The sequence below is a fragment of the Notolepis coatsorum genome, assembly GCF_963971535.1.
Source record: "Notolepis coatsorum genome assembly, contig: SCAFFOLD_339, whole genome shotgun sequence".
Taxonomy (NCBI): Eukaryota; Metazoa; Chordata; class Actinopteri; order Aulopiformes; family Paralepididae; genus Notolepis; species Notolepis coatsorum.
Window position 1 is genome coordinate 126,079 of NW_028171754.1, and position 25,443 is coordinate 151,521.

General features: G+C 42.2%; 1 long non-coding RNA gene across 1 annotated transcript in view; it reads left to right on the forward strand.

Moving 5' to 3' along the window:
* The first annotated feature begins 15,928 nt into the window (after window positions 1-15,928).
* LOC311248190 overlaps window positions 15,929-25,443 on the forward strand; it is a 57,758-nt gene continuing 48,243 nt past the window's right edge. Inside the window, exon 1 of the long non-coding RNA XR_014620929.1 lies at window positions 15,929-16,151. This is a non-coding gene — a long non-coding RNA (uncharacterized lncRNA). The remainder of the gene's footprint in view (window positions 16,152-25,443) is intronic.

Sequence of the window (25,443 nt, forward strand, 5' to 3'; positions counted from 1 at the left end):
CATGCACCGTCATCCACACATGAAACAATGCTCATTTCTCTGGCAACATTAATAAATAATAATAATAATATTAGCTTCATTTTATATAGCGCCTTTCAAAAGACCCAAGGTCGCTTTACATAGGGGGGGGGAATAACAAAAGTAACAAACATAGTGGACAGACACAACATAAAAAGTGAGAAATTAGGGCGTTAAAGGCGTTATCAAACTTTCTATGGCAGCCATCTTTATAGATGGTTTCAACGTTGACAACAAAAACAAACACACATTTTCTAGAATGGATTACATTCGATTTTCTGTCCGCTATTGATTTTGGCAAATGGGAAATAAAGTTGGGTTCAAGCTGTTCGGTCGTGGCTATAAGGTGTCCCCATTTCCTCGAGCTGATGCTTCTCTCGCAAGAGTTTGTGTGTGTCGTCTGACGTAGTGCTAGCATAGCTAGCGGCCTGTAAACGCTCAGTAGTACTGTAGATTGTATTTATGTTGTCTGACGTAGTGCTACAGTAGCATAATAGGGCTGCAGCACGATTCTTGCTCAAATGTGAATCACGATTTTTCTCTCTAAGAATTGAGATCCCGATTCTCTCACACTTCTTATTTTTTCAATAAAATCATTTATTGCACTCTTTCTTAAACAGACAACATAACATATATCAAAGTGCTTGACTTAAACTTAAACATAACATATATGAAAGTGCTTGACTTAAACTTAAACATAACATATGAAAGTGCTTGACTAAAAGTCTCTTGTAACATACAAAATAACTCAAGTCAGAATCGTCATTTAAAAAAGTTAAGTAAATTTTTTTTTATAAAACGATTTTTTTTTTAAATTATAATAAATATAAATCTCCATAATTTTGAAATGAGATTGCATAGGTCTATGAATCGAGATCGCGATTTTTTTCCCATTAATCGTGCAGCCCTACTAGCATAACTAGCAGTCTGTAAACTCTCAGTAGTAGATTGTATCCATAGCACGAGAGCCAGAAATGGAGAAATAAAATAAAATGTCTTCTCCATGTTCTAGATCTAATGAAAGAAACAAATATGATTTCGGAGAAATGTGTGTCTAACATCGTTAGTGTCAGCAGCACTGTTAGATTTGAATGAATTACGTTGAGCTAATAACATTAATGTATGTCTGTTTGCGCTATGTTTTGACATCGATGCGATGAATTGTAATTTTAATTACTTTGATCATTTGATACATTTCTACTGTTTTTCCTCGTTAAAAAAAACTGTTTAAAGCAGCAAGAATGCTGACACCTTCTAGCCCTGACCCAGCTGTTCCACTCAGTCCACTGGCACCTCCTCTGGCGTGACGGGAGATTACAACGATACAGGAAGCATGCCACCCCTGTGACTATCACATTGATTTTGCCCTAGTTTCCAATCCCAAGCCAACCGTGCTGAAGGTAATATTAACCACCTAACGTGATAGCTGTGAATGTGTTTATTAACTTAACCAAACCGCTGACCACTAATGTCATACTAATGTTACACCTCACTGTGGTGAAGGGTTAAGTTCACCTTGAAGACAGAATTCACGTTATTTTGCTAAAAAAGCAATACTCATTTGGACAAATGTGGACTTGGAAGTGTAAAATCTAAAGGAATAATGTGACATCTGTTTTAGAGGTGGAATTTTCCATTAAAGAACAAACCCTGTGATTTTCACCTGAACCACTCTGTCATGGTTACTGACATTTTAACACTCATGCATAGATGATTGACACACTATTTATTATAACAGTCATGCATTGAGGATTTTTTATTCTTTTATTTTTTTAATAATCTCTTTTCCTTTCAAATATATTTTTTAAATATATATATATTTCTTTTTATACAATATTCAGGTGATTTCATTGAGTGATGATGAAACTGGGACACGTAGGACTTAAAGTAAAGAGGCCTTGAACAGACGTCATGATGCTACTAGTATGCTAGCCACTGTCTAGTATTCTCAGTCCAGGCCAGTGGAAAATTACCCCTCCCCCCCCCCCCAGACCAAAGCTCCCAGCAGTGACCTCTGAACCTCTGATATGAACAGATATTTTCCAGCACAATATAAGCCCAGCCTGGTGGCTTAGTGAATTTCAGTCAACTTTCTATTGTACATCAGATCTCGGGTGTTTATTCAGCTTTTTTTAAAGCTAGGTTAGCAGCCTTTAACGGTTATGGAGTCTCACTAAACGGAAGAGCTGTTATTATGCACACATCCACCTTTAAAAACAATCCCCTAGCCCTATTTCCCGCTCACAATCTACCAGTTGCTGCAGCAAGTTAGCCACAAAACAAATGTAAATATAGAGGATTTTCTTCCAAATAATATATAGGCTTTAAAGGTGCTCCAGACAACATTCAGCCACTAGGTGTCGCACTAGACCACCAGCATGTGATTTACCCAATCAGGTGCATTCCACATGGGGGAAATGCACCATTAAACAACAACATTAATTTTGGACTGACAATTTTTTTTTTAAATGATACATTCATTAATCAATATTTTATTCCACACCTTTCTAAAAGCTCTGTAGATGTATTATAAAAAGAACAGATTATGACATAAAAATGCTATCTATAGCACCTTTAATCTACTTTGGGCACACTGGGGTGTAGGCTAATAATCTGAGCTGTGGGTGACTCTTACCGGCTCTGACGACATCACCGGTCAGTAGGAAAAAGGGCGAGAGGGGTCCAACCTTCTGAATCTTTAAAGCTGGTGGAGGATATCAATCAACTGGGGAACCACATGACGGCGTGCGTTCTGCTCTGAGACATTTCATTAATAATCTGTGCTTATTGACTCTTGTGAAAATCTGATTGAAGGGAAGTTACAGAATTATGCTTTGTAAATATCTTCTTTTTATTTTTATTTTTTTATGTCCCTTCTATTCAAGTTGTGTATAGCTAGATTATTACTCTATTGTTTTTTTTCTACATTTTCTATATATGCCTTGTACTGTTTTATAGTACTCTAATGCAGGGGTTCCCAAACTTTTCAGGCCGGGGCCCAGAAAATAAGGCGTCAGAGAGCCGCGGCCCAATGCACATCGTCTGGCTTTTTTTTTTTTTTTTTTTGCCAGGCGACCGATTTTATAAGCCAAATATCACTTCAATCCTATTAAGTTAGTTCAAGTTAGTTATTCATTTATATGTGCTATTTATGAGAGGGCTAACTTGTTGCAAAATAATAATGATAATAATAATAGCCTCATTAAAATACTATTGTTGCTTCGGTTGTTTTCAGCGTTTTATGTGCATAATCTGTTATTTAGTTTGAAATGTTCGTTGAAATAAGTAGATTTTACGTTTTTGTTTATTTATTAAGTTAATATAAAACCATATAGTCACATTTTAGAATACAATAGAATAGAATTTTAGAATACAACTAGAAACACTGTCCTGGCCTGCTTCTAAGTTCAGTGGCCTGACAAAAAAAATTTAAATAAAAAATAAAAAAAAAATTTTTTTTATTTTTTTTTTTTATTTTTTAATCATCTCGCGGCCCACCCGTGGCTGCTCGCGGCCCACCTTTGGGTCGCGACCCCGACTTTGGGAACCACTGCTCTAATGTAGGAGATACATACAAATAAAGATTTCTTTATACTGACAAGGCTTTGGGTTTAGGTCTGCTGGATGGGAATTAGCCTTAGTTTACTGTAGCTACTGTGAATTAGCCTTAGTAGCTACTGGGAATTAGCCTTAGTAGCTACTGGGAATTAGCCTTAGTAGCTACTGTAGTTACTGGGTATTAGCCTTAGTAGATACTGTAGCTGCTGGGAATTAGGGTTAGTCTACTGTACACAGTAAATTTCGCAGAGTAAATTTTACTCAAACTGGGTACATTTTACTCAAACTTTACTCAAACTGGGTACATTTTACTCAAACTGACTCAGTTTGAGTAAAATGTACTCAGTTTGAGTAAAATTTACTCTGCGAAATTTACTGTGTAGCTACTGGGAATTAGCCTTAGTAGCTACTGTAGCTGCTGGGAATTAGCCTTAGTCTACTGTAGCTACTGGGAATTAGCCTTAGTCTACTGTAGCTACTGGGAATTGGCCTTAGTAGCTACTGTAGCTACTGGGAATTAGCCTTAGTAGCTACTGTAGCTGCTGGGAATTAGCCTTAGTCTACTGTAGCTACTGGGAATTAGCCTTAGTCTACTGTAGCTACTGGGAATTAGCCTTGCTACACAATACGATGAAAACTACAGAATAAACACACACAGACCTACAGTATTCATAACAGTATTTACAATAAATGTGTGTTTTTAAACTTTAATTAACGATCCTCTCCAGATAATATCCTCTCACCCTCAGTGAGAAATGCAAGGATCTGTGACTATGCAAATCGACAACCATCACCCATTGATATTGACCAAGAATTCCAAGTTTGACACCCGCAGTGACACAGTCATACTTTTAAGTTCTGTAAATGTTGGAAGAACCTCCAACTTTAGAGAGAGCTGGAGGTCATTCCAGGTGTCGGTGCAGCGACAGAGAAGCTGATCTACCAGGTTCAGAGCTCGTTAAGACGTCACTAGATCAGGTCAAACAGCTTCCAAAAGGACATTCTGACAACGTTGAAATGTAAAAGAGGTAACATACTAAGAGCTTTGAAGATAAACAAATACCAATGATTGTTGCGCCGGTCAGAAAGAGAAGACCAACCTACCTTATCATAAAGGACACAATGGTGGGTCTTCCTTGTCTATATTACTACCTCCTACTGTACTAACATCATGTCTCTAGACTCTCTACTACTATGCACTCAACACTGCAGCACCCACGTTTCAACACTGTTTGATGCACATTGTCACTCAGCTGAAAGAGTCGTCCCCTTCCTTCAAGATTCAAGGTTCCTTTATTGCCACACAACCAGGTTGGTGGTATTGGTGATCGGTACAGCGTGTATTCAGCTCTACAGTACATAAAACTGGAACATAGATACATTTACCCCCCCCTACCCAGCAATGGTAAATAATACAGCACAACATGACACAATAAATACATAAATACAGCACAGCATAACACATATAACTGGGGTATATGCTCACATCCATTCCTGAAGAGTTTGATCTGTAATAACTAGGGATGCTCGATATTGGCTTTTTTACCTATACCGATATTGTCCAACTCTTAATTTCCGATACCGATATTAACCGATACCGATATATGCAGGGTTCCCCCCCCCCAAAAAACGGAATAATTTCAGGTAATTAACATTACATATCTCTTGTTGTGTAATTAACACATTATGCATACTTTGACAATAAATAAAATAATAATTTGTTCTTACTTGCTTGCCTGGGTAAATAAAGGTTAAATAAATGTAAAAAAAATATATATATATATTACATTTTTTTGAAAACCGATACCGATATTTTCCGATATCACATGTTTATGCCAATATCGGTAAGCCGATAATATCGGACATCCCTAGTAATAACGATACACTTTATTTGTAATAAACTTTATTTGTGTAGCACCTTTCAGACAAGAACTGCAGTCCAAGGTGCTTCACAGCATAAACACAAAATGGACATAAACGAGTCACAACGAGGCATAAGATTAACATGAAATGTACAGATTAAAAGCGATGCAGACAGTGTTGTATAGTCGAGTCGCTAAATCTCGAGTCCCCTAGTGTTCGAGTCCAAGTACGAGTCGCCAAAGAACAGCCTGAGTCGAGTCCCCGTCACCCGAGTCCGAGTCCGAGTCATCGAGGTTGAGTCCACTCCACAGATGTCTGTTGAAGTTGGAGGTTGTCGTCCCGGTCTTCTCTTCATTAGTTTGTTTACATAAAGCGGTGTTCTTGCTGGAATTGACCTGTCTCAAACCCTGCCCCTTTTCTTGATCCTCCAATCACAACTGTCGCTTACCTCGGACAAACCAAGTTTGTCCGAGGTAAGCGACAGTTGTGATTGGAGGATCAAGAAAAGGGGCAGGGTTTGAGACAGGTCTATTTGATGTGAAATCTGTGTCAGCAAAGCGCACGATTCGGGACGTCTCTTTAGGCATCTTAAGTAACAGAACATGAGGGTATCGACGTGAATCCACATGTAGGTCCGAACACACGTGCCGGCCCTTACACCAAATTAAATAATGTTACAGTATTAATATAGCCATCAATATCTTATGCCAAATGATTAGGGCCTATTACAAACGAACTATTATCAATTAACAATGCAGTCAATGCTCAAGTCCAAGTCATCAGTGCTCAAGTGAATGAATTCATTCATTCATTCATTCATTCACACAGAGCCACCCGAACAACTGCCTCTTTGAACTGCTGCGGTCAGGCAAGCGATACCGGAGTCTTAAGGCGAGCACAGAAAGACTCAGAAGAAGCTTCTATCCCCAGGCCATCAGGCTGCTAAACGAACAATAAACACTATGCAACAACCATCAAATGCTCACAGCACACACACCCACACGCACACACTCACTTAAACAAACAACACACTGCAGCACCCACTCTCCACACTTTAGATCACACAAACACACTTTATATTTATTGATAAAGGATTTGCACTACAACTCGTACACCTACTGTAAATTGTACCTAAATTGCACCTCATCCTATTTCTGCCTTGCACTATATAGTATTGTATATTAGTACACTACACAGTATTGTATATTATATGGTAACTCAGTTACGTCTACTCTGCATCGAACATTGTACATATGTCTATATTGAACACTGTGACCTAATTTTTTTACTTCTAATTTACATGCTATATTATGTTATTTTATTTCATACTTATCTTGTCTTGCACAGTCTCTGGAGCGTAACAGTAAGAAGCATTTTGTATAAAGGTATTCTGTACTTCTGTATGACAACTATTAAAGAAACTTGAAACTTGAAACTTGAAGAGAGACACACACACACACACACACACACACACACACACACACACACACACGATATATTACATATACATATCTTCATGTGAGAACATCATTGTGGAGATTGTGTGCGTGTGCCAGGTCTCCCAAGAAGCTATTTAAAGCTTTTGGCGGGAGCCTGATCACAAATATAAACAAACAAAAACATACAACGTGGGTAGGCGGCTTACACACCTACCTACTAACATACATACAACATAGATACATAAATACAGACAATTAATATTCCTAAGTATGGATTCTATTTAGAGATATGATTTGAGCAGTTCCTCTTTCAGTGATTTCTTGAAGGTTGAGATGGATCTGGACAGTTTCAGACTCTCGTCGAGCTCATTCCAGATCTGTGGGCCCCTGCACGCTATGCTTAGGCACATTTGAGCTTTCTCCTCTTGCCGAATATAAGATGCCTATTCCTTGTGTTGTGGATGTGCAGTGGACAGCAGACCGGGACAAGCTCAGACAGTCTGTGATTCATGTTATTTACAACTTGATACACAATTGATGCATTTTGGTGTACGTTAAACTCAGCGAGCCTCAGGAGACCAAAGCGATGGAACAAAGGGGGCGCAAATATGATCAGTGCGCATCCAATTTGAGTGAAAAACAATAAAGTCCAAGTCGAGTCACGAGTCCTGAAAATCAGTCCAGGACGGGTTGACGGTACCAAAGTGCTTCACAGATAAAAGCATATAGAGCAACGAGTTAATGTTGTCAGAACGAGTCCTGGACTCAACACTGGCAGAGAGTAAGTAAAGGGCAGGGGTGTAAAAAGTACCAAGAAATTATACTTAAAGGGGAACTATCTTATAAATGGCCCTTTTCAGTGTTTAGCATTGTTTCCTAGCTATGTGGACTTATATTAATATGATCTATGTCTCTAATTCTCATATTGGCGCATTCTTCCAATTCTCCTCTCACAGTATTCACCCTCACTGAACTGAGTCATCTGAAAATGTGCTGATTTGTGATGTCAGAGAGACACAGCTGCATGATAATGTGGCCCCATGTGCTGAGACTCGTACCCACTCCACACAGTCAGCTCAAAACGGCTTAAGATCTTGAGGTAGATGCTGTTTTTGAGGACTTGATTAGAAATACAAAACAATGAATTAAAAAAAAAAAAAAAATTACAGAGGTGTTCCATAAACTCACAGGAATTGTGTAAAAGTGCCCAAACAGTGAAAGAAATAATAAAATAGTTCCCCTTTAAGTGAAAGTATGGGTACCGTCTCAAAATATTAGTCGAGTAAAAGTCAGAGTATCTTCAGTAAAAGTCAAAAAGTTTCAACTTTTAAATGTACCTAAGTACTAAAAAGTAAAAGATGTGATCTGAATAAAATAAATTAACACTGTAACCGTTTCGTCCTCTTCCTCACTCGTACTATCGTTTGTGGCCATTCTTCTGTAGCTCGTCACTCTGACTGTATTCTTCTGATAGCAGGTGTTTAATCAAAGATCCCCGCTTTCTATGTAAGTCTTGCACAAGGACCAATCAGCATGGGTATGGGCGGGTTCATTTTCCATTGATGGGGATTTGATTGGCTGTTTTTAAATAAAGCGCGGCCGCAGGATTAATAACGTTAGCGTTAGTTCGGCCAGAGAAACGAATTAAAATGGTTGGACCTGCGAGATTTGTACTTTGTACTTTGTAGGTCTGCATTTTAAATGTAGGGAGTAAAAAAGTATGTTTTTTTTCTCTGAAATGTAATTGAGTAAAAGTACAAAGTATACAAACCTAATAATACTTGAGTAAAGTACAAATACCCCAAAAACAGTACTTAAAGTAGTGTAACGAATTACAATTACTCCAGTACTTTACACCCCTGGTCAAGGCATCATTCTGTTTTGTTCAACGTTCCATCTGTCTGAGTCTCATGCACCGTCATCCACACATGAAACAATGCTCATTTCTCTGGCAACGGTATCAAACTTTCTATGGCAGCCATCTTTATAGAGGGTTTCAACGTGACAACAAAAACAAACACACATTCTAGAATGGATTACATTGGATTTTGAAAAGGGTAAAGAGAGCAATGCAGGCAATAACAATATGTCCGGTTAGAACATCATGACACCTGTGGACTAGCTGCCTCGCCTCACCTGAATACCTGTCTATTTCATTACAGATGGTCTTTCTCAACCCTGTAAATCATCATCATCGATTGATTGAAAACTTTATTAACAGATTGCAGAATGGGTACAATACAGTACAGCTCAATACACACAATTGTTAAGGGGATGCAGACCAGAGAAAGACTTTCGTCTTGTTTACATCAGGGTCCCCCATTTTCAATTTATAGTGACATACATGACATACAGATAGACAGTACTGCTACATCTATACATTTATGACATACCAGATTTGCAAATACAGTACAGTACAGAGTCCAGAAAAGGGAGTATATACATTTGACGTCAAAACTGTACATTGGAGGAGGTTGGGTGGGGGGGGGGGGTTGGGTAGGAGGGGTTGGGGGGGGGAAACACTGTACAACTGTACAAGCAAAACTGTACATTGGAATATTGACAACCATACTAGGTAATTTACTGTACATTGGAGGGGAAACATTTATTATTATTATTTTTTTTTAATTGTATTATTTATTGTTTTTATTTTTTATTTATTATATTATTTTATTATTATTATTTATTATTCATAAAATAAGTACAATAGTAAATAAATCAGAATATATATATATCTGTTTTACTCCAGTGTTTACAAACATTAACAACGTAAACACATATTTTACAAAATACAGCAAATACAATTTTTAAAAGCTCATATTTATACCTGTTGTTTGAGCGATTGGTCCTTGTATCAAGAGCTCAAATAGAGAAATGAAAACACGCCTGCGTTCCTATTTATTATTATTTCTGGTGCTGGGGCTGCCTTTGTGTATGTTTGGATCACAGATTGGACCTTTAGAGACTCTACTGAAATGGTCTGTTCGGGCAATAATTTGCATTTGTGTAGGGGTCGCGAATGCAAATTGTTCCAAAATTACAGACTGCATGCTATGACAGACCTTACCTACATTTTACATTTAGTCATTTAGCTGAACGCTTTTATCCAAAGCAACTTACAAGTTCTGTACGACAAGTCAGCAGGAAGGGCACGACTCTTACAACTGAGTAACAATGTTCATCAAACAGTGCTGAAACTTGGGTGCTGCAGTGTTGAGTGCATAGTTTGTTATAAGACATAGTATAGCGGCAGGGTGGCGCAGCGGACATTGCGCTCATCACCAACGCAAGAGACACAAGGGTTCGAATCCGGCTGTCGGCGTTGCCTCCGGCTTGGGCTGGCCGTCATACTAACTCAATTGGCAGAGTTAGAGGGTGGAAGTCGATGGGTGGTAATCTGGATGTTGTGGACAGCGACTCCTACAGGTCGGTTGGGGGACGCCTGCACAGCAGAGACAGGAAGTGGCGAGGGCAGTGTGAGCCTCCCACACGTTACACCTCGCCAACGAGAGTCCGCGCTGGCAGGTGAAAAGATGTGACAGGCTGCCTCCTCGTGTATCGGAGGGGACACGTGATGCAAGGCTTCTATCCTCTCTACAACCGGCCAATGGGGGGGCATATGCGAGCAACGTTCAAGACAGGGGAGGGAAGAATTGGCACAGCGAAATTGGGATGGGAGAAAAAGAGGAGAAAAAGTGGATAAAAAAAAAAATACATATTAGTATGGGAAGAGAGCATGATAGTAGAAGACAGTAAGAAGGTTAGTGTTTTTATTTTTTTATTTCAGATATTGATTGAAGAAGTGTGTTTTTAGTCGATGGCGAAAGATCGGTGGTGTTTCGGCTCCTAACTGGTGGGAAGTTCGTTCCACCACTGTGGAGCGAGGACTGGGAATAGGTGGCTTCTCTTTGATGACCCTCCCGGAGCTCGGATAGGAGTGGGTCATATTAAGCCAGAATACGAGGCATATTAAGCCAGAATACGAGGCATATTTAGCCAGAATACGAGGTATATTTAGCCAGAATATGTTGCCAGAACATACAAAAATAAACTTGCCAATGCGCGTGTAGCACTTGTGTCACTTACTGTAACAGCTGTTCGCCACGGGCACAGTTCTAGGTTCGAATGAGGAGAGGAGTAATATTCACAATTAAAAGAATAGTGGGCCAGAGACAGAATTATAATAATGACCGGTTTATTAATAAGCGCGCTAGCTAGACATACAGACATATAGACATATAGACGTATAGTACAAAGTAGTAGTTGTTTGAAGTATCCCTTTTAGGTTCTTTCAGTAACCTCCCCTTTAAGGAGGGTTAGTTCGATATCAAGTCGTAGATTGATTGGATCAACACATTAGGTTTGGTTCAGACGTCTCTGAGGTTATCTCTAGCTAAGCTAGATTCAAGGTTGGATATTGGATGTATCCTTTTATCGTCAGTAAACTCTATATCAGTTTACCATTAGTAAACACTATATCAGTTTATCATTTCAATAGGTAAATGTTTAAACATATTAATTTAAACCTTTAAATGTGCAGGGAACGCAAATACCTTATTAGGTCAAATGCTTCTTTAAACTCTTCCTTTGAAGGTGTAACACAACAAAGGTACCAAATGGAATATTCTAGGTTATGGGAATGCAAATACCTTATTAGGTGAATTTACCCTTTAAACCTTCTTTCTTTACAGGAGAACCATCAGTGATTCAACTATAATCAATGTCATCAATGGGATTCAAGTATCTTATTGGGTACATTGACCCTTTAACTCGTCCTCTTTACAAGAGAACATCAGTGGTTCAAGTATCTTACTGGGTGCATTTACCCTTTAAGTCTCCCTTCTTATAGGAGAAATATCAGTAACCATATATCAAATTAAATCAAATCAAATACAAAATACAATATCAAAGTAACAAAAGGTGAATGGGGTCGAATCCCTTGGAATGTCCTTGTGTTCTCGTTCAATCAGTTTGTGTATCAGAGGGATATAGGTCAGTTCAATCCGTGGAAGTTCTTATGATTCAAGTTTAATCAACGGGCGGCTAGGTGGTGTAGTGGGCAAGGCACTCGCCACCAGTGTGGAGACGCTAGGATTCGCGTGTTCGAATCCAGCTCTCCACATTGTTTTCAGTTTAGCTGGTCGTCCGCAGTAATACACATTGGCCGTATTACGGGGAGGGAAAACTGAAGGGTGGGGATCGAACGTTGTGAACAAGCGACTCCTACAAGTCGGTTGGTGCGCCTGCGCAGTAGAATCAGGAAGTGTCGGGGGCAGCGTGAGCCTCCCACGCGTTACTCCTCGACACTGAGAGATCGAGCTGCGCAGGTGAAAAGATGCGACTGCTGTTACCTCAAGTACCGGAGGGGACTTGTGCTATGTATGACTTAGTCCACATTGCAGCCGGCTTGTGGGAGGCAAGAAACAGCGTTCGTGACAGGGGAGGGTTGAATTGGATGATACGAAATTGGGATGGGAGGAAAATATAGAAAATGGGAGAAAAAGTGGATCAAAAAAAAAATGATTCAAGTTCAATCAGTTCAATCCTACAGGAGTTGAGCACCAGGGGTATTCGAATCAGGCTGGCATTAGCCTTGAGCTATATCAGAGGTTCAGTGGGTTGGCTCGCCATCTTGTATCGGTCCGGCACAACGCCTCGCCCCCGCGTGGGCACACGTGGTGATGGGTGGTCTGGAACTGCTCCCAGGGTGGAACGGGGTGCTGGGGAAACCTAAAAACCTGGCCAAAACCGCAGGTTACTTTAACTGCAACGCTTCTTCGGTTTTGCAACTGCGGGGGAATCTTTTATAACTGTTTGATAACTGTTTTTATCACACTCTTTCATCTCGGCAGCAGCAACGATCAGCTGCGTCATCTCCGTGGATGCCGTGTGTCTCACGTAGTGCAGATTCACCTGCTGTAAAGCAAGGCGTGGCTGTCGTGATATCTATCTCGCGTCATGAAGTAAATTAAAGGGCAGTGCTGTAATTCAAAGGACTTGGTACCCAATAATATTAACTACTTATGTTCTTTTCATAATAGCAATAACTATTTATGTTCTTATTCAATGGCATTAACTATTTATGTTCCCGTGACTAAATAGTTATGAATCTGGAACCTGGGTTACACGTGACCCCACTGTCACCTACCCGCGACCCCGATTTGGGTCGCGACCCTTAGTTTGAGAACCAGTGCTCTAGTCTAGATGCTTCCACAGTGGCTCCTCCTCCTCAGCAACCATCTCTGTCAGCGTCTTCTCCTCCAACAACACTGTGTCATCATAATCATAATCATAATCAATCATAATCAACTTTATTTATATGGCACATTTACAACAGTTGACGCCGGTACCAGAGGGCTTCACAGATAAAAGCGCAGAGGGCTGACCTGACGTGGAGGTGATGTGTTGCATTCATTCATTTTTATTTTATTTCCGTGTTCGTTTTTCCCCCCAAATATATGGAAATGTGAGACATTGTACATTGGTGCAAATATAACATTTCCTATACTACCCCCCCCCCCCTCCCTCCCTCTCTTTCTCCCCCAAGGTCTTCATCCATACACACACACATTTACAAATGTACATCTGCATTTAGCATTTTAAAAAAGTTTGCATTTTTGTTGGTTACATTAGGTTGTACTTTAGTTTGTATATTGTATATTTTGTATTGTGTTTGGACTTTATTCTTTTAACTTTTTTACTGTATGAAGCACAATCTCAGGAGGCTCGTACAGAACCAAGCATTTCACTGTAATCTACAAATGTGTGACAAATAAAACAAAACTTGAAACTTGAACTTAATAAGCCTGAAATGTGGAAAATTAATTTAATTAATGATCCAAAACAATGGCATCAACCAATCAGTCATTCAACCAACCATCCAACCAATCAATTGATTGATTGATTGATTGATTGATTGAAAACTTTATTAACAGATTGCAGAATGGGTACAATACAGTACGGCTCAATACACACAATTGTTAAGGGGATGCAGACCAGAGAAAGACTTTCGTCTTGTTTACATCAAGGTCCCCCATTTTCAATTCATAGTGACATTTATGACATACACGACATACCTACTCATAATTAATTCATAATACAATACAGCATAATATACTATATAATGTATGTAAAAGCTAAATAGTATATTATGCTGTATTGTATTATGAATTAATTATGAGTAGGTATTATTGTATTGTATTATGAATTCATAAGGCGTATATATTGTTGTATCGTATTATGAATTTGATTAGGGTTTTTATTGTTGTTTTAATTGTCTGTATGACATGTAAATGTTGTGAGTGTATACGTCTGTAACTGTATTTTATGTGTTATGGACCCCAGGAAGAATAGCCCCAGCACTGCTATGGCTAATGGGGATCCAAATAAACTTATAAACTTATACATGACATCATGACATTTATGGCATACACAACATACAGATAGACAGTACTGCTACATCTATACATTTATGACATACCAGATTTACAAATACAGTACTGTTTGTGATACAAAAAGAGTCAAGAAAAGGGAGTATATACATTTGACGTAGAAACTGTACATTGGAGGAGGTTGGGTGGGGTTGTGTGGGGGGGGGGGTTGGGTACATTGGGATATTGACAACCATACTGGGTAATTTACATTGGAGGTGGTTGGGGGGGGGGGGACACACACTGTATAAACAAGCAAAACTGTACATTGGGGGGGGGGGGGGGGGGGGGGGAGATACAGACGTTTTATGCAATTCTAAGTGCTATAAACAAATAATAACCACAACTGTAATCAGTCATACAAATAAGTATTACAAAAATATATATAAATAGAATGAAAATAATCAAACCAAGCAGACAGGGTAAAGAGTTTAGTGTACGGGAGGCTGCAATTCGAAACTGGCCACCGTAAATGCCCAAAACCCCCACCACCTCCTAATAGACAGTCTCCTCCCCACCGCATGTATATTCCCTCCCCGCCGTATGGATATTTCTCTCCCACCCACCCACCCCCTCCAAATGTACAGTCCCCTCCCCATCATATGTATATACTCTGTCAGGATCTAGGGGTAACAGTACTGTATATTTGAATACCGTTTATGTCACAAATGTATCAGTACTAAATACCTATAATGTCCCTATGCCATAAATGTCATGTATGTTGTGTATGTCATAAATGTCTATATGAATTGAAAATGGGGGACCCTGATGGAAACAAGACAAACGTCTTTCTCAGGTCTGCATCCCCTTAACAATTGTGTGTATTGAGCCGTACTGTATTGTACCCATTCTGCAATCTGTTAATAAAGTTTTCATTAATTAATTAATTAATTCATTCATTCATTCATTCATTCATTCATTCATTCATTCATTCATTCATTCATTCATAAGTATAATCTAATAATAAGTAGAAATTAAGAGATTAAATGAAAATAAATCTAATAAAAGGTTTGGTGAGTTTTGGTCAAAACAACAATAAGGAAGTAACCCATCTTCAGCTTGTACGTGTGTGTGCGTGTGTGTGTGTACGTGTGTGTGTGTATGTGTGTGCGTGTGTGTGTGTGCGTGTGTGTGTATGTGTGTCAGTGTGTGTGTGTGTGTTTGTGTGATCAAACTTCATCTGATCTGATCTGACTAATGGCCTTCGGTTTGTTATCTCAAGAGCTTCAGTGTGTGTGTGTGTGTGTGTGTGTGTGTGTGTTATCTTATCTCAAGCCACGCAGAGACTGTGTGTGTGTGTGTGTGTGTGTGCGTGTTATCTCAAGCCACGCAGAGAGTGATCGGAGGGCGGGGCTGGCCCACAGAGCTTCAGTGTGTGCGCCGTGGAGCGTCCCCGACCGTAACAACATTCGTCTGATCCAGTCTGTCAGAGCAGCAGCCTCTGAAGAAGACTATTAGTCTATTAGCACCGAGATATGGATTTATAAAGAAGGACGAGCTTTTTTGTGTGTGTGTGTCGCTTTTCTGAAACATTTGATTGGTAAAAAAAGTTTACTTTTTTCTCTCTACACACAGTTGGAGTTCTCCGTGTTTCGTTACAACAAGGGGCGACCTCGGAGCTGAGCTGGCTACTGGAACGCGCTTCTCTCGCGCACGGATTTTCTCGTGGGATTTACTTACAAATAGGCGATTTTTTTTTTAAAACATCCGGATAATCTGTAGGAAACATATATTCGTGCGGATCTTGATCTTCTACTACCGTCTGCAGTGCTGCTACACGGTGCCACTATTTCAACGCTGCTGATCTCATGCAAACAGCTGATGGACGCGACAAAGTTTCGGGGTAAGATGTTCTTCTTCCACCTGTTTGATATTGAAGCCGGGGTCAGATTTCAGTTGTGAGCGATGCTCCGGTCGCTCGGGTCAGGCTTTACTTTTAGCCCCGCAGCCGGGACCTTCTGGTCTCTCCTCTGGTCTCTCCTCTGGCCTGGTCTCTCCTCTGGTCTCTCCTCTGACCTGGTCTCTCCTCTGGTCTCTCCTCTGGTCTCTCCTCTGGTCTGGTCTCTCCTCTGGTCTGGTCTCTCCCCTGGTCTCTCTCCTCTGGTCTCTCTCCTCTGGTCTCTGGTCTGGTCTCTCTCTCCCCTGGTCTCTGGTCTGGTCTCTCCTCTGGTCTGGTCTCTCCTCTGGTCTCTCCTCTGGTCTCTCCTCTGGTCTCTCCTCTGGTCTCTCCTCTGGTCTGGTCTCTCCTCTGGTCTCTCCTCTGGTCTCTCCTCTGGTCTCTCCTCTGGTCTCTCCTCTGGTCTGGTCTCTCCTCTGGTCTGGTCTCTCCCCTGGTCTCTCTCCTCTGGTCTCTGGTCTGGTCTCTCTCCCCTGGTCTCTGGTATGGTCTCTCCTCTGGTCTCTCCTCTGGTCTCTCCTCTGGTCTCTCCTCTGGTCTCTCCTCTGGTCTCTCCTCTGGCCTGGTCTCTCCTCTGGTCTCTCCTCTGGTCTGGTCTCTCCTCTGGTCTGGTCTCTCCCCTGGTCTCTCTCCTCTGGTCTCTGGTCTGGTCTCTCTCTCCCCTGGTCTCTGGTCTGGTCTCTCCTCTGGTCTCTCCTCTGGTCTGGTCTCTCCTCTCCTCTGGTCTCTCCTCTCCTCTGGTCTCTCCTCTGGTCTCTCCTCTGGTCTCTCCTCTGGTCTCTCTCTCCTCTGGTCTCTCTCTCCTCTGGTCTCTCTCTCCTCTGGTCTCTCCTCTGGTCTCTGGTCTCTCTCTCCTCTGGTCTGGTCTCTCCTCTGGTCTGGTCTCTCCTCTGGTCTCTCCTCTGGTCTCTCTCTCATCTGGTCTCTCTCTCCTCTGGTCTCTGGTCTCTCTCTCCTCTGGTCTGGTCTCTCCTCTGGTCTGGTCTCTCCTCTGGTCTCTCCTCTGGTCTCTCTCTCATCTGGTATCTCTCTCCTCTGGTCTCTGGTCTCTCTCTCCTCTGGTCTGGTCTCTCCTCTGGTCTCTCCTCTGGTCTGGTCTCTCCTCTGGTCTCTCCTCTGGTCTGGTCTCTCCTCTGGTCTCTGGTCTGGTCTCTCCTCTGGTCTGGTCTCTCCTCTGGTCTCTCCTCTGGTCTCTCTCTCCTCTGGTCTCTCCTCTGGTCTCTCCCCTGGCCTCTGGTCTGGTCTCTCCTCTGGTCTCTCTCTGGTCTCTCCCCTGGTCTCTCCCCTGGTCTCTCCCCTGGCCTCTGGTCTGGTCTCTCCTCTGGTCTCTGCTCTGGTCTCTCCTCTGGTCTCTCCCCTGGCCTCTGGTCTGGTCTCTCCCCTGGTCTCTCTCTGGTCTCTCCTCTGGTCTCTCTCTGGTCTCTCCCCTGGTCTCTCCTCTGGTCTCTCCTCTGGTCTCTCCTCTGGTCTCTCTCTGGTCTCTCCTCTGGTCTCTCTCTGGTCTCTCCCCTGGTCTCTCCTCTGGTATCTCTGGTCTCTCGTCTGGTCTCTCCTCTGGTCTCTCCTCTGGTCTCTGGTCTGGTCTCTCCTCTGGTCTCTCCTCTGGTCTCTCCTCTGGCCTCTGGTCTGGTCTCTCCTCTGGTATCTCGTCTGGTCTCTCCTCTGGTCTCTCCTCTGGTCTCTGGTCTGGTCTCTCCTCTGGTCTCTCCTCTGGTCTCTCCTCTGGCCTCTGGTCTGGTCTCTCCTCTGGTCTCTCCTCTGGTCTCTCCTCTGGTCTCTCCTCTGGTCTCTCCTCTGGTCTCTCCCCTGGCCTCTGGTCTGGTCTCTCCCCTGGTCTCTCCTCTGGTCTCTCCTCTGGTCTCTGGTCTGGTCTCTCCTCTGGTCTCTCCTCTGGTCTCTCCTCTGGTCGCTGGTCTGGTCTCTGCTCTGGTCTCTCCCCTGGTCTCTCCTCTGGTCTCTCTGGTCTCTCCCCTGGTCTCTCCTCTGGTCTCTGGTCTGGTCTCTGCTCTGGTCTCTCCCCTGGTCTCTCCTCTGGTCTCTCCTATGGTCTCTCCCCTGGTCTCTCCTCTGGTCTCTCGTCTGGTCTCTGCTCTGGTCTCTCCCCTGGTCTCTCCTCTGGTCTCTCCTCTGGTCTTTCCCCTGGTCTCTCCTCTGGTCTCTCATCTGGTCTCTCCTCTGGTCTGGTCTCTGGTCTGGTCTCTGCTCTGGTCTCTCCCCTGGTCTCTCCTCTGGTCTCTCCTCTGGTCTCTCCCCTGGTCTCTCGTCTGGTCTCTGCTCTGGTCTCTCCTCGAGGTCCTGCATCAGGGGGCTTTGGTTTACTGTGACGTGCAGTGCAGCGTTTTACAATGACTGTTCAGTTCTGCGTAAAACTATGCCCTACTTTATTTGCAGTTTACATTTTAGAGAGAGAGAGAGATCTCCTTTATTTACTTTAATTTCTTTGATCTTATATTGTTATGTTGTTTATGTCATAATTGTGCTTTGGCAACATTTGTGAAATGTCATACCAATAAAGATTGATTTTTGAATTGAATTGAATTGAATTGAGAGAGAGAGATAGAGAGAGAGAGAGAGAGAGAGATTTAGTGCTGCTTTTTTATGAGTCACGGTTTGCCTGTCTGTTGACTCTGACTTATACACACACACACACACACACACACACACACACACACACACACACACACACACACACACACACACACACACACACACACACACACACACACACACACACACACACACACACACGCGTGTGCAGAGAGTCAACACGCCAGCCAGGTGTTGAATGCCTTGTCTTTGTTGCCTGTTCTGTAAAAAAGAAAAAAAAAATCTTCAGGAATTTGAGATCTTGAGAAATCTTTCTAGAATTCCAGCTCGACAGGCTGGTATAGCACCTAAAGGGGTATTCCACTGAACGTGACTTTTAGGTTATTTCCTGCAAAAGTAGACATTTTGACAACATATTTGTGTTATTTTCCGAGCTTTGAGCTGTAATAAGCAGAGTAAGGGACATGCACTGTGACGGGGCTGACTTGCTCTGCCCGTGAAAGACTGGAACATGACGTCATAAAAACACATTTCAACCACCAAGTCAAGTCAAAGAAGAGAAATAATCTCGGCACATTTTAGGGAAATGTCTACTATTGAATGAATGAATGAATGAATGAATGAATGAATGAATGAATGAATGAATTTATACACACACACGCACACACACACACACACACACACACACACACACACACACACACACACACACACACACACGATATATTACATATACATATTTTCATGTGAGAACATCATCGTCGAGATTGTGTGCGTCTGCCAGGTCTCCCAAGAAGCTATTTAAAGCTTTTGGCGGGAGCCTGATCACAAATATAAACAAAATATAAACAAACAAAAACATACAACGTGGGTAGGCTTACACACCTACCTACTAACAAACATACAGTACAACATAGATACATAAATACAGACAATTAATATTCCTAAGTATGGATTCTATTTAGAGATATGATTTGAGCAATTCCTCTTTCAGTGATTTCTTGAAGGTGGAGATGGATCTGGACAGTTTCAGACTCTCGTCGAGCTCGCTCCAGATCTGTGGACCCCTGCACGCTATGCTTAGGCACATTTGAGTTTTCTCCTCTTGCCAAAGATAAGATTTTGTGGATTTTATTGTGGAATTACAATCTAAAAGTTTTGGTGGAATACCGCCCCCTTTAGGTGTAATGGAATATACATGTGACGCATGGGGAAACAGCCGTGTCACATCGGGCCAGGGGTCAAGGGGTCAAGGGGTCAGGGAACAGTTGGGGCCGTAAACAGAAGAGTGTCCGGGGCCAAAGTCTGCTTAGAGTCGGCTTGTAAAAAAGATGGGAAACCTTACTGTAAATTTCCATACACTTCTTTTGTGGACATTTTCCATGGGAAGTTAAGCTCAAGAATTTGAGAAATGATGCCCAATTAAAAATGAAATCTTAGCTTATAATAGTGAACTTGGGGGGAAATATTAAGATGATGTCTTATGGCAAGTTTTGTACCTCTGCATTCTACCTCACTGTTTACTCATTTTACTCTGTATATGTATTATTGACTTTACCTACTTTTTACTTCTTAATTCTTTTGTACTTACTTTCTTTTTACTGTATGTATAGCACACTCTCAGGGGCTCATACAGAAACAAGCATTTCATTATGAAGTATTCCAGGGTTAGAAATTAAAAAAAAATTTCAAGGGCTTTTTTTGCCCCCCTTAATTGATTTTCGGGGGCTTTTTTTTTATTTCGGGGGCACTGAATTTTTATGATAAACGGTAGGGGTGGGACGGTTCACAAAATGGACGGTTCGGTTCGTATCACGGTTTTGGGGTCACGGTTTTCAGTTTGGTTCGATATACGTAAATTTTTATAAAAAAAAATTTAACACTCAAATCTAAACATGCTTCTCATTTATTAAAAAAAAATAAAAAAGTTTACAGTGTTAGTGTTTACAGCCTTAAATAATGTTTGGCACACAAAGACCGAACTGACTGAAAAATATAGGCTACATTTGTAGTATTAACTTAGTGCAAACAAACTATGCTCAGCCAGCACTAGACTTTCCTTTCTTTAATATAAACACAAAAAAACAATGTCAACCATGTTTAAATTCCCTGATTGTCAGTTCTTAATGGAAAGATTCGTGTTCTGCTTGAAATTATTATGTATCTGTCTACATTTATTTAGACTAACATTATTTAAATATTGAGTGCAACTGTGGTGGATTACGTAATTCGGTGAGTTGGAACTATCTATGGGTTGGCGCCGGGTCCCCACGGACATTTTAGTGTCACGCACCTTCAGCTCAGGCAATGTTATTATCAGCTCCGGTAGCTCCGGTAACGTTAGGAGGTGATGGCATGCAGTGGGAAAGCGGCAATAGTCCCGGTTGGAGTTAGTAAAACACAGTTGTATGTTAGCCTTCTTGGATGTTGAATAAATGCCTATCATTGTCTTTAAACACCCCGCCTCTCAGACTCCCATTTCCTTCTCTGCTAGCTAGTAGCTACGGTAACATTTCGTTGACTGTATTACCTCGCGGGCTGATTCTATAGTTAAAACGTGCGTTGTTTTGTACAAACTGCTAACGCTATGGCAAGATGTGTGTATGCCTATGTAATGTTAATGGCTATGTTTTTAAAGTCGTAATGAAGATTGATTTAGATTGTGCTTGCCATTTGTACACAAACTGACTAGCACCTGGCTCAGCTGCAGTGCTGCAGCAGCCAGTGCTCACCTCCGCCAAATGAATTTTTTTTATTTGCGCGTCATCTGAACGGTACGATACACAGACGCGCCATTACCGGATAAATATATATATATAATTAGTAAACTGTTGGGGGCATTTTGTGCCCCCCTTAACTGATTTTCGAGGGCATTTTGTCCATTTTCAAGGGCATTATGCCCCAAGCCCGAAGTCATGGAAAAGTCATGGAAAAAATTGTATACGAACAGGTCGAAAAATACCTTGCGGAAAAAAATCTAATCTACGAATTCCAATCTGGCTTCAGAACATCCCACTCCACTGACACATGCCTTCTCTATTTAAACGACCACATCAAACAAGAGGTGGACGTGGGCAAATACTGCGGCATGGTCATGCTGGACCTACAAAAGGCCTTCGACACTGTCAATCACACCATTCTGATTGACAAGCTAAAAGCAATTGGTGACAAGCTAAAAGCAATTGGTTTTGATAGTCTATCAGTGAGCTGGATGCAATCCTACCTGGAGGGGAGAGAGCAGATGGTGGAGGTAAACGGTACCCTATCCCCCCCCCTCACAGTAAACTGTGGTGTTCCACAAGGAAGCATACTAGGTCCGCTACTGTTCCTAATTTATGCAAATGACATGTCGTCAGCTTGTGACTGCAACTTGTTCCTGTTTGCGGACGACTCAGCCCTGCTGGTCTCTGACAAGAACAAGTTACAGGTTGAAAAAACCCTCAGCTCAGAACTAGGCAAAATCTGCATATGGCTCGCTGATAACAAACTATCATTACACATGGGCAAAACAGAGTCCATTCTCTTCGGTTCAAATAACAAACTCAGCAAGACCGACGGCTTCTCAGTTACAGTGGGTGACAATATTGTCACAAGGAAAGAAGATATTACCTACCTGGGTTCCATCCTAGAGGCAAATCTTTCCTGTGACAAAATGGCATCCAATGTAATAAAAAAAGTCAACCAACGAACTCGATTCTTGTACCGGATCTCCTCACTGGTAAACAAGAATACCCTGAAGACTCTAGCAGGAGCACTCATTCAAGGGTACTACGACTATGCTTGCACCTCATGGTACCAAAGCACCTCAAAGGCGCTAAAAACAAAATTACAAACATCTCAAAACAAACTGGTCAGACTACTGCTTGACCTTACTCCTAGAACCCACCTCACCCCTGCCCACTTTGACAACCTAGGATGGCTTAGAGTAGACGACAGAGTACAGCAACTTGCAATGGGCCTGGTCTACAAGATACACTACACGACCAAGGTACCCATGTACATGACAAAATACTTCCCAAAGGTCAGTGAATACCACGATCACAACACCAGAGGGAGCTCCACAAATCATGTTAAACCCAGATTCGGCTCAAACAAGGGACTAAACATGTTTCGCAATTATGCCACATCAATGTGGAACGCCCTACCCAAAGCTGTAAAGGAGTGTGAATCACTACCCACTTTCAAAAACACTCTCAAAAAACACCTAAGGGAGACTGCAACTCGAAACTGGCCTCTGTAAATGTCCGAACACAACCCCCTCTAATGTACAGTAAATTACCAAGTATGGTCTTGTCAATAATCCAATGTACAGTGTTGTTTGTACAGTTGTACAGTGTCCCCCACCCAGGGCCGCCTGGGAGAAATGCGAGGCCCTGTGCGAGATTTAACGCGAGGGCCCCCCCCCCCCCCCCCCCCCCCAAAGGTAAAAAAAAATTAAAAATAAAATTATATATATATATATATATATTTTTTTTTTATTTATTTTTTTTTATATACAGTCAACATATTCTTAAATAATAGCGCTGCCCGAGGCGGGGCATGATACAGTCAACATATAGCAAAAGAGAGAGCGAGAGAGAGCTCCCGTTCTACAGTCAATATACAGTGTACAGAGAGAGAGAGAGAGACACACATTGGAAAGAAATTGAAATGCTATTTGGCCCTAAACAGAGAGTACACAGTGGCAGAATACCTGAGCACTGTGACTGAAGATCCTTGAGCACAGCCTAGCCATCGAGAAAGGCCGCCATAGGCAGACTGTGTGTGTTAGAAAGAGAGAGAGAGAGAGAGAGAACATGTGTGTTTGTCATGTGTGTGTGTGTTAGAGAGAGACTAGAGCATGTATGACAGATTCAAAAGGACAAAGATCAACACTTAAATCCAAGAGAGAGAGAGAGAGAGAGAGAGAGAGAGAGAGAGAGACACATTGGAAAGAAATTGAAATGCTATTTGGCCCTAAACAGAGAGTACACAGTGGCAGAATACCTGAGCACTGTGACTGAAGATCCTTGAGCACAGCCTAGCCATCGAGAAAGGCCGCCATAGGCAGACTGTGTGTGTTAGAAAGAGAGAGAGAGAGAGAGAACATGTGTGTTTGTCATGTGTGTGTGTGTTAGAGAGAGACTAGAGCATGTATGACAGATTCAAAAGGACAAAGATCAACACTTAAATCCATCAAGAAGAGGGTATACCAGAGAAACCAAAGCAGCAAGGAGCCAATGGCCGACATCAGCTAAATAGGCTAGCCAGGTACTGTGACACCAGGCCACACACAGCTTTGGCCAATGGCCCAACGCTACCCAAGCTACACAAACGACCATTCACACACAGCACATGTCGTATCTCCAAATGTTGTGAAGTAGCATATGTTTTGCCTGGAAAAAAACATCGTTATTAACAAAACATTCGGGAGGGGAAGGAAGGAAGAGTGGGGTAATGTCATGACATTTTCATTAATCTTAGTTACCTGCACGAGGAACGCAGGGCGAAAGGCCGCAACACAGGTCTCCACGTTGACGAAAGGCCTCTCGCTGGCGGGACAAAAAGCTATGGCCAGAGCCTTGTCATGGTGCAGGCCCGACTACATCTTCTGTCAAAGGGCCTGCTATTCTCAAGGCTAACTGATAGCATCAAACGAACGTTCCCAGCTGACGCTAAACAGCTAACTGGCTAACAGTTAGCTCAATCAGGCACCTGGCTGTATGTAGCTGCATACAGCCAGGTGCTCTCACTCACCAGGCACACACCGTTAGCTACTAGTAGTATTAGCTAGTCGACCAGTTTGGCTCCAGAGAGAGAGAAAGAGAGATAGGGTCAGGTCCACGGCGGGTATATAATCTTCATAGGTTGACTCACCATAACGCAGTATCAACGTGGAAGGAGACTTTCTTGGCCCCACGGTGTAATTTCTTCTTCTTCTTCTTCAAGTACTTTCCGGCAGACTGGACACCTTTCGGCGTATTGCTGCCTAACAGATTTATCTGCTCACAAGTTCTCTTCTCCTTCTTTTGAAAAGACATCCACTCGCCTCGCCTCGCTCCTCTGAATAGGTTAGCTAACGCTAGTTAGCATTTAGCTAAGCTAGCTACTAGCCGACATCATGGCTATACCATGACAAGGCTCCGGCCATTTGTCCCGCTAGCGAGAGGCCTTTCGTCAACGTTCCTTGGTGACCGACCGACTGATAATGACCGACCTCTTTCTTCGTCTTGGCTGGCATAACTAAGCATAGTCAAAAGCTGCACGCGAAATAGTCAAGCGCAGCTGACTCACGCTGCCACGCCGGCGTACTACACTGTCTACACATGATGTAAGTAAAACCACTCCCTTCGTTGAAACCAATGCTGCTGCAGAACCCCAGAGGCTGAGCTCCAATAGTGAGTATGTCTGCAGGACTGCAGACCCAGGAACAAGTCAGACACATTCTACAAACGTGTCTAATGTGAAATATATAAGCATATAAGCAAAACTAGATTTTAGGTCTGTGATGAAAAAGGGCCTCGCGGGAAGGGGGGCCTCGCAAAAAAATAAAAAATAAATAAAAAAAAATAATAAAAAAAATTAATAATAATTTTTTTTTTTTTTTTTTTTGCGAGGCCCCCCTTCCCGCGAGGCCCTGTGCGACCGCACTGCTCGCACACCCCCTGAGGCGGCCCTGCCCCCACCCACCCCTCCTACCCCACCCCCCCCC